This window comes from Triticum aestivum, chromosome 3B (genome assembly GCF_018294505.1).
Source record: "Triticum aestivum cultivar Chinese Spring chromosome 3B, IWGSC CS RefSeq v2.1, whole genome shotgun sequence".
Taxonomy (NCBI): Eukaryota; Viridiplantae; Streptophyta; class Magnoliopsida; order Poales; family Poaceae; genus Triticum; species Triticum aestivum.
Genome location: NC_057801.1, coordinates 6,114,682 through 6,123,962, shown reverse-complemented (window position 1 = coordinate 6,123,962; position 9,281 = coordinate 6,114,682). Strand labels below are relative to the sequence as shown.

General features: G+C 42.5%; 2 non-coding genes across 2 annotated transcripts; one reads left to right on the top strand and one right to left on the bottom strand.

Annotated features, from left to right (window-relative positions):
* The first annotated feature begins 4,913 nt into the window (after nt 1–4,913).
* TRNAN-GUU (transfer RNA asparagine (anticodon GUU)) lies at nt 4,914–4,985 on the top strand. Its single transcript has one exon. It is a non-coding gene; the product is annotated as a tRNA-Asn (tRNA).
* A 631-nt stretch (nt 4,986–5,616) lies between these two features.
* Nucleotides 5,617–5,690, bottom strand: TRNAD-GUC (transfer RNA aspartic acid (anticodon GUC)). Its single transcript has one exon. It is a non-coding gene; the product is annotated as a tRNA-Asp (tRNA).
* Nucleotides 5,691–9,281: the final 3,591 nt, after the last annotated feature.

Below are 9,281 nucleotides of genomic sequence, written 5' to 3'. Positions count from 1 at the left end.
ACATGGAACATTTGAGAAAATGTGTTGTGTCGTTGAGGGGAAGAGCTTTTCTTTCGAAGGCATCTTTCTGAAGGAAGAGTGTCCCCTCCATTTGGATACAGTTTCTGATTGTTAGCTAGAATATATGGGTGTATTGTCATTCAAGTTCTATAGATGGTGTCTGTCTCACTATCTGTTTGAGTGCCTCAAGGCCCCTGGAGGAGTCGTTCTGTGAGTTGTATTCAAGCTCGCCCTTAGACCGAGTCAAGTTAGCAATAAGAGTCAGCTACTTTGTCCATGTCATTCGCTTTGTTGCCATATAGATAGGTTGGAGTGCGGGTGGCCACTAACCCAACGAACGAACTTACGTGTAGGTGTGATCCTATCTGCTCTTCCACTATAGGACTAGAAATCCAGTACAACCATGTCCCTTTCTTAGGGGAAAAGCCCTCTTTGAAGGAGAATCCACTTCTGAGCGCCAAAGGCGGGCATCCGACGTCACCAAAAAGAAGGAGAAAGGCATTCAGGCACCGCAAATCCAAGAAACTCCGAATACAGGCCGGCACGAAAAGCGAAATGACCAAAGGGATTGGGGCTGTTTCGGCACCAAAAAAAGTGTCACTATGCTAAACACATCGAATATCCGTCTCTTTATGTGGGAGCGAACCATCTTCGCTTACGGGTCTACCGATCCTATAGCTCCGATATAGATTTAAGTAACTTGGCAGAAAAAAATGCGGAAAAACGGTTTTGGATGGAAGAGGTAGATGAGAAAGACTTTCCACTTAGAGTCAGAAGTCCACGCTAGATGACCGATCTTTATGACCTTGAGGAAAATTACCTATCTGGAATTAATACACCAAAATCGGTTATTTCAATCGATCCACGAAAGGAATTGATCACCACGATAATGTGACGCAAGGCAAAATCTGTAATCAACATCGGTTATGTGAAATAGGTCATTTGAGAAAAAAAAGAGAGAATAGGACAATCTATATGTTTAACACAAGCGGTTAAGTCGATAGCTTTCTTAAGGAACAGCTAAAGAAAACGCTCTCACGAATCCTATTTTCTGATTATGTATGCCGCGACATTACGATTTGGAGCTTTGATCCGGCCATGTAGAGCACTCATAGAGGTCCGGCTTCACGTCAGTAATCTACCACACCCATGCTGGAATTCAGTAGAGTCCCACGAGTCAATCGACAAAAGCGAGAAACGAGGTTGTTCGACAAGGCTACGGTCTAACTTTTTCTTCCTAGCGGAGTTCAATACGAAAATAAAGGCGCTCCGCGTTGGGAATGGCGTACTACGTACGGGTGGTATTTCAGGTATAACTGATCAGGGTTGTTCTGAAAGCAAGTCAATTGGTGCTTTGGAAAGTGAGTGCCAGAGGCTAGTCACTGCTTGGTTTACAGAAGGGAAGGAAGAAAGAGATACCGAAGCAGATTCAGTATAGAAAAGAATAAATTGATACCATTCATTCCAGTTTATTTGATACCCACTTAAAGTTTCTATCAAACCATGTCTTTTTCTTCGAACGTCAATCTCGTAGGAATTTCGATTGGAAGTGTGGTATTGAAGGGCGAAGCCTTTACTCTTTGACTTGTTTCTTTGAATATAACATAATATTGACTGCGCACTTCGAAAGATGATGGTGTATTCCGAGGATCAGTCCGTTTTTTATTGAATTCGCAAATTGATAGATCTGGATGATTCAAAGAATGATTCTTCCCTGGGTATTTCCCCGGTACCATTATTTAAATTGGAGCTTTTCAATTCCATTTTTGAGATTGAGGTGAGGGTTTAAGACCGCTCGTAACGATTTTTTTCTTTTATGGCTGGGTGGGCAAGAAAAGGATTTGACTCTTGAAGATATCAACTCATACGCCTGCTCCATACATTCAAAAACATTTTTGGTACTTTCTATGAGAATGGATAAATAGAAATGGGTACATTCCTCTTTCTCTTTCTGGCCAAACTACCCATAAAAAAGAAGAGAGAGAGCTGTAAGAGCGGTAAAAGCAAGCTCGGTGGCCCGGTTTCACTACAGGTTGATATATCCTTTTGAAAGAAAAGTAAATTCGCTATGCTATAAGGTACCAATTCATCAAGGTATAAAACCACATCTACAGTGGGAGTCCCTATCTACTTTCGATTCCCTTCTTACTGGCTTTGCCAATACATCATACTGATTTGACGCTTCCTTACGCTTTCTTTCAAGCATTGCTTCCAGGACAACGGAGAGTATTCCAAGATAAAGAACCAGAACTGAGGTTGACACTACTGAAAGATAAAAGAATGGTGGATAGATGGATTCGCACCATCCCAAAACCGAAATACAGACAGACCAAAAAAAGACGAAAATAAATACTCCACCACCAGCCTACCTACTAGCATGTATTAAGCGAATAGCTTGTATGGTAGTTGTTAAAGAAAAGATGTATGTAGTCCCGGAAGAGAAGCAATTGTCGTACGACCTGTAAGCGTCACTTTTGACTTCCTTGCCGTTTGTGAATTGAGTCAATCGAGTTACGTTTGAAAAATGAATGGAATTCTGGAGTGGACCGAATATCCATGGCAGAACCCCACACTGGCTAGGAACTGGGCTGCACTAAGCCCGGCACTTTTTGGGCTTCTTCATGAATCTAGTTTTCAGGTAAGGTCAGATCATCTTATTGAATAGATATCTGAAAGAAAGCAAAGGAATGAATCGTTTTTCCAATTACCTTCTCTCGAAAACCATAGATCTTCTGGTTACCATTGACTATCCGGCACTTTCGTCTGTAGAGCGAAGCAAGAAATTGCATGGAAGGGCTTTTATGCTAATATCAGCCTTGTTTGGAACAATAGATGCAATCCATTTCAGTGTATGTCACTGAGTTCACCATTGCAGTTGAGACGTCAGGCAATTGAGCGTTCCCTAGAGTTTGGTTCAAAGGCTAAGGACTCCCCGCCGCCTTCATAAGGGCACTAAGGCGGAGCACGGAAAAGCAAATTGGGCACCCATGTTTTACCAGTCCCGGATCTCAGGGCCGTTTTGCCAACCGCCGACATGAACGAAATCGAATTTCATTGCGGGAAATTAGGATTTCATGAGGGAGGAAAAGGGGGTGGAGAGTCGTACAATGCATTGGTGGGATGAAGGTGCTAGCTTGGCTGAGATAGGAAGTTTCGATGTGTATGTAGATTTGGTTCTAGTGCCCCCACCCTTTTCGAGATCTGTCAGGATTAGCAAGATGTTCTGGTGTAAACTATAGAGAAATGGAATGAATGAAATGTATCTAAGAAGAAAGGAAGCCATGCTCCATCCTGTTTCTAAAAAGAACATCACCTCCCTTTTTGGTTAGATACCGCTCCGTTAGGTACTAATGCTTCTACCTATCACCCGGAGGGTGAGTTTGAGAGCTGTGTTTTTTTCCAACGTTAATAGCATTCCGCGAGAAAAGTCATCTACTGATGTTGTCAGCGGAGTCCCTCGTCCATCCATGTATGAATAGCGGTATCCCCCATTTTGGACAGTGATGAGGTAGTCGACGCAATTTGCATGTGTATTTGCGTTCGGCTTTGCTACTTTCCTTCTAGAAAAGAATGTCCGCGGAAGGGAATAGTCTACGTGGCCCGGGGTAGTCTTTCAATTCCTTTATCGGGTGGGAGAGTTTAGAACCAGTTAAGCCAATAGCTGCTGCTTTAGTCACACTAGCTACATCAGTTGATCATGGATTTAGCATACCACCTCAGAATAGTCTACGTGGCCCCTTGTTTTTACTACAATTTGATATAGTGAATCCAGTAATGCAGACAGCCCTTTTTAAAGCGCTTTTAAAGCCCCTGACTCTCAAAAAGAGCTGGAGGTTTTGCCTCAACTCATTCCATGAATGTTGTTTCATTCCCCACGCGGCTGAATCCAACTCAGTCTTTATCCTGCCTTGGAGTTCTCTCTCATAACTGAAGCCAGGAGGTATTCGATTTATCGGATTTCGAGCTAGCTGCCCTTTTCTTGCTCCTTGCCATTAGCGCAGCCCTTTTCTTTTTCTTAGCTAGCGTAGTTTTTCACCTTCAAAAGAAGGCGCCAGCGCTTTTGTAGTGACCCCGGAGGGGTCCCGGGTTGCTTTGGCGCGCCCCACCCCGTCAGTCCTGTGTTGTACTTGACTTGACTCTCCCCCGCTTGCTGCTTGCTGATTGCAGTGTTCAAAAATGACACGAAGCTGGATATGAGTAGATGTTGTTGGTCGAAAACGTCTTTCATTCACAATGAAACAGAATGGTCTTGCTCGATGCGTCATTTTAGAATGTGTATTTTCATATTAAGAGTTCTTAAATGTTCTCAACTCAAAGCCCAACCGTCAAAAGGATGCTACAATGTTTGAAATTATCAACTTAACATGCCCCCTTACTTCCTTCGTGACCTCCCACTACTTCATCTACCAAAATGATTAGGAAGATCTCGTTTTTCTAGCATTAAACCTGCTCATGATCCTTTATAGAGCATGGAGCAGACAGAGAGATGAAAGGACCACCTTCTCCTGCTTGCTTGATCGGAATCTATTCACATTTAGAATAGCGGAAGTGCTACTTAACTTCACTTAGTAGTTGAAACTCGGAGAGACAGAGAGAGTCCTCTCTCATACTTGCCAATTCCAAGGCTGATCAGCAAGGGAATTGGCAGGAACCAACCTTAGTTGCACCTCGGTAGAGTGAGTCTACTTAGCGAACTGGCAGGACGCGGAGATCGATTGATCAATATGCATATCGAGAGTTGATGGTTGACCGCCGCCCCCCTTGTCTTGCCCCAGCCGGGGAGGCAAAGGGGATTGCTATCGTCACCCTTTCTCCCGGTGTATGTGAAAGAGAAAAAGTGACGCACTTTTTGGATTTTCAGTCTGCGGTTGGTTGGGCCAAAGAACGAGAGTCAGCTTCCTTAAGTCCGTTCTTCCTCAGTAGCTCAGTGGTAGAGCGGTCGGCTGTTAACTGACTGGTCATAGGTTCGAATCCTACTTGGGGAGATTTGATTCATTCAGAATTCGAATTGATAGTTATAGCTTTTCTGACTAGCGACCCCTGTCCTTCTCCTTTTTTTTCTAAAGACGCAGCAGAATCGTCAAACGGGACATCAAAAGTGGGAAGTTGATTGTAGGATTTCTATTCCTCACTCTCGTATAGGTGAACTTGGTTCGTTCAATGAAAAGGGATAAGAAGGATCCACTGGGAATGAATGGGAAGACTGGGGTAGTATCTTCATTAGCCGGAAGGAATTAGTCTCCACTAGCGTAATTCGAAGAACGAACAAGAAAAGGCGTCTTTAGGTAGGAGGATGGATGGATGTGGTCCAATGGCTAAAGCTCTGCCAGCTTCTTGTAGACTGGCAGTCTCCGAGAGGAACCTTAACCCCCCGGGTTAGGCCGGGTGGGATGGTATACTTTTTTTTCGCCACAAGTGGGAACTCAGTCCTTGGTAAGACACAAGGGGGGAAGGAAGATCTTCACTCATTCATTAAGTAAGTGCCTGCGGTGAGACCCACAACAAACGAAGGGGGTGGAGGGAGACCGAAGAAGGAACAATTGTCTTGAATGCTACGCTGGGATCAGCAGCTTCCAGTGTTTTCAAAATGAGTCGGGCAGGAAGAGGAAGATCGGGCGGGGAAAACGGGGTTCGAACCCGCGACTTCTGGCGTGACAGACCAGCACTCTAACCAACTGAGCTATTTCCCCCTTTCGTAACTACTGTCGATTCAACAGTCACCTACCGGTTACCTTTGTAACTATACCAAAGTAGCTGTACAACAGAATGCCCTTCGCCTTTAGTACTTTTCTTTTTCTTTTGACGACAGTAGAAAGAAATGGCTCTGCTCGCTTAGAGAAGGGGCTCCGCGCTCTATCAGCTATCAGTTAGTTGGCGCTACGCGCGACTTCAGTTGACAAAAGCGAACAAGATAGCGCTAGCGCCCGCGGAGAACTTTCGTTTGTTCGCCTTCTAAAAGGCCTACTGACCTGCCGGTGAAAAGCCGGTTACAAAACAAATAATAAGACGTAGTGAAAAAGTACCAAAACAACTGAAGCCTACATCCCACTACGTCTGGGTTCCCCCTTCCTATGAACCTTGAGTCAATAGGTAGGGTCAACTATACCAAAGTGGAAGGGCCACTATCTAAGCTATTAGTGGGCTGGTTTGAACTGTTGATTTACTGAATCGAGTGAAGCTGTGTTGCGTAACATATAGGTCGCCAAGGCCTAGAAGTACAAGTGGTCGCCCTAACGGTCACTCTCAAACTCACTACTTGAGTGACGAAAGTCACTTAGCTTCTTTAATAGGGCTTGCCAAAGAACCCCTCCGGGGCCCCGGGAAGAGGAAGAAGGAGATAGAGCAAAGGTCTCCTCTTTCTGTCCGCTCTTCCCGGCATGTAGAGATCCGATTGGGCTTATAGTTTAATTGGTTGAAACGTACCGCTCATAACGGTGATATTGTAGGTTCGAGCCCTACTAAGCCCATCTGACCTGCTTAATCAATGACTCCGGTAGTCACCTGAACCACTCTCTCGGATAGCCCACAGCCTCTCTTCTGGATGCGAAAGAAGATTCGATCAACGTACAAGGTTTGCCTTCTTGTGAGAAGGAGGGTTCTGAATTGTGTTCTCAGTGCAAAGGGAGTCTTTGAGAAGGTTCCGTTTTTTTGAAGAGAGAGAAGATCAGTAGAGCAGTCCGGCAGCTGTTCGGGGGTCAGCTTTGGGATTTGCCTGATCGACCCCTCCCAGTGTATTAATCTACAAAAATGAAGATTGACATTCGTCAATTTACCGAATCTATCCTCTTCTACTAACTTTACAAAATGGAAGGGAAAATGTGAAGACCAAAGATGTCAACTACTAAGCATAGTCAATTGCAAATCGGCCGGTTGGTTTGCTTCTCTCCAAGTATGGGAGATTTTCCAATCTTCGAAAGACGCTCGTACTTTCTTGATCTTATGAAGAAGGGGCTTTCCTTAGCTGCGGACTTTGGGATCTTGAGAGTAGACCATGTCTTACGTTAGGGAATCCGAATCAAACCAAATCCTCTGACACTCCTTTTCAGCTGCTATTTGAATACATGTTCAGATGCAAAAGAGCTCGACTTCGAGTATGGTCTTGTTCTTAACTGCTTGAGAGAACGCATATATCCCCTTTTTCTTGCTAAACCTCCACAAGCCTTCCCATGCTCGCTAATTGAACCGTCCGTCTTCATCTTAATCCATTCGTTTCCCGGTGGTCAACACACAATAGAATATGTTTGTTTTTGATCGGATTGACACAAAAGTACCATTTTTTAGGATGTTCGCCGATTCTTCCTCTTCTTTCTCTCATAAAACTTGAGATACTAGCTTCTAATCTGCATATTTTTGCAAATCCTTTTCCATTTGGATTTTTGAAAACATTAACTTACCTCTAGAATTCCACTATATATAACGTTGACGTTCCGCCAAAATGTGCCAGAGCGAGTGAAAGGCAAGCCTACCCACGGTGTTAACTTGCCATCCCCAACAAATCTGCTAGCAGCCCATTCGAGTTCCGCTTGGAAACAAGAAGCTCTTCTTTATTTGCGTTTTTTTGCCCAAGATAAGCCCATTTTCCAGAGCCAAGCCTATTATAAGAGTTCAACTGCCATATTCGGATGGAGTCCAAATGCTTGCATCTTGGGCTGAAGAATGACCCAATTCCTTAGCTTCCATGCATTAATCATATCCGGGGATGTGGGAATAGGGAGATGCCATCCATCTACACGACACGATAGCTTAAGCAAAGAATAGAGAGAGCTAAGCTAGAATACAAACACAAAAGATATTCCACTAGCGTAGGCCTACCATAGAAAAGTCTAAAAAAAACTTTTCTTTGTCTGTCAGCGGGAGAGAAAGCAAGTTTACGGTGCTTTGGATGTTAATGTTTTTGTAGGATACTAAACACCTATATATATATATATATATATATATATATATATATATATATATATATATACACACACACACACACATTGTTTTATACTCCTCTGTACAAGCGTATAAGAGCTATTATGCTCGATAAAAGGCAGTTTATAAATAAGTAAGTCTTTCTTTTTTGAATAGCCGGCGGGAGAACTTACTTTTCCGGCTATCGTATGAACAATGCCGTCCGCTTTTCTTTTTTGAGTTTCCATGGATCTCTCCGACGAAGTAGCGGAAGCATGAAATGCTATTCACGAATGAGCATTGCTATCTGATTCCTACAAAAGAGATAGGGGAAGCTCACTTTTGTCAAATGGGGCTAGAAAGCATAGAACCCCGTCTTAAATCAACCGGTGAATCCAGAATCAAAGTGAGGAGAACAGGATATGTTATGAGAAGAGTGATGTGGGAATAGATTGCATTTCAAAAAGAATCTATACACTCAATAAGCCAGAACGGGAAGATTCAACTGCAAAAAGAACTGGTACGGTGTGAGAAGAGGCATATTCTCAATAATGAACAAGATGATGCAGCTCTAGTTGCTGGAGGCAGAGGACGTGGACGCGGCAGGAATAGATCCAGGGGGAGGACGCAAATAAAAAAGGCTATGAGGATCATAAAAATTGAGGTGGAGGGAGATTGTATAACTAAGGATCGAGTAGAGGAAGACGTCAGTCTTTCAGTTGTAGATGATCATTACCGAAAAAGATGTACATTCGAATGAAAAAAGAGGGCCTGTCCGAGAGGAAATAAAGAATATTCATTTGCGGATTCTTCCGAACAAGAAGCAACGGATTGAGCAACTAGCGCGAAAGCCGTTGCGCGTTAGTGCATCCGTTTTCTTGCTCGGGAACGAGGGGACTAAAAAAATTGTCAAAATGTCCTAAAATATAATATTTTGAATTTTTTACACTCTTACATATATTTCCAAATATAATATTTATATTAAAAAATTATACAGTGTTTAAAAATGAAAATTGTTCACATGTTTCAAAAAATATGTTTGTGACATTTCTAAAAAAATGTTGATACAATGTAAAGAAATTTTCAGCTAGTTAATAAAATGTTTTGTATCATTCAGAACTATGTTTCAACGTTGTATTTGGAAGATTTTTAACATGAATTCACAAAAAAAAAATTCAATGTTGTATTTAAAAAAAGTTAAATCATGTATTTTCAGAAATGTGAAATGTATATAAAAAAATTTAGAGGTATAAAAATATGTGTGTAAAAGGTAGACATCAAAACATATTTTTGGTAAATGGAAAATGTTAAACGTGTATAAAACATGTTCCTAATATATACGAAAAATGTACAATGTGTTAGAAAAATAACATATGTCTCAAAATAAT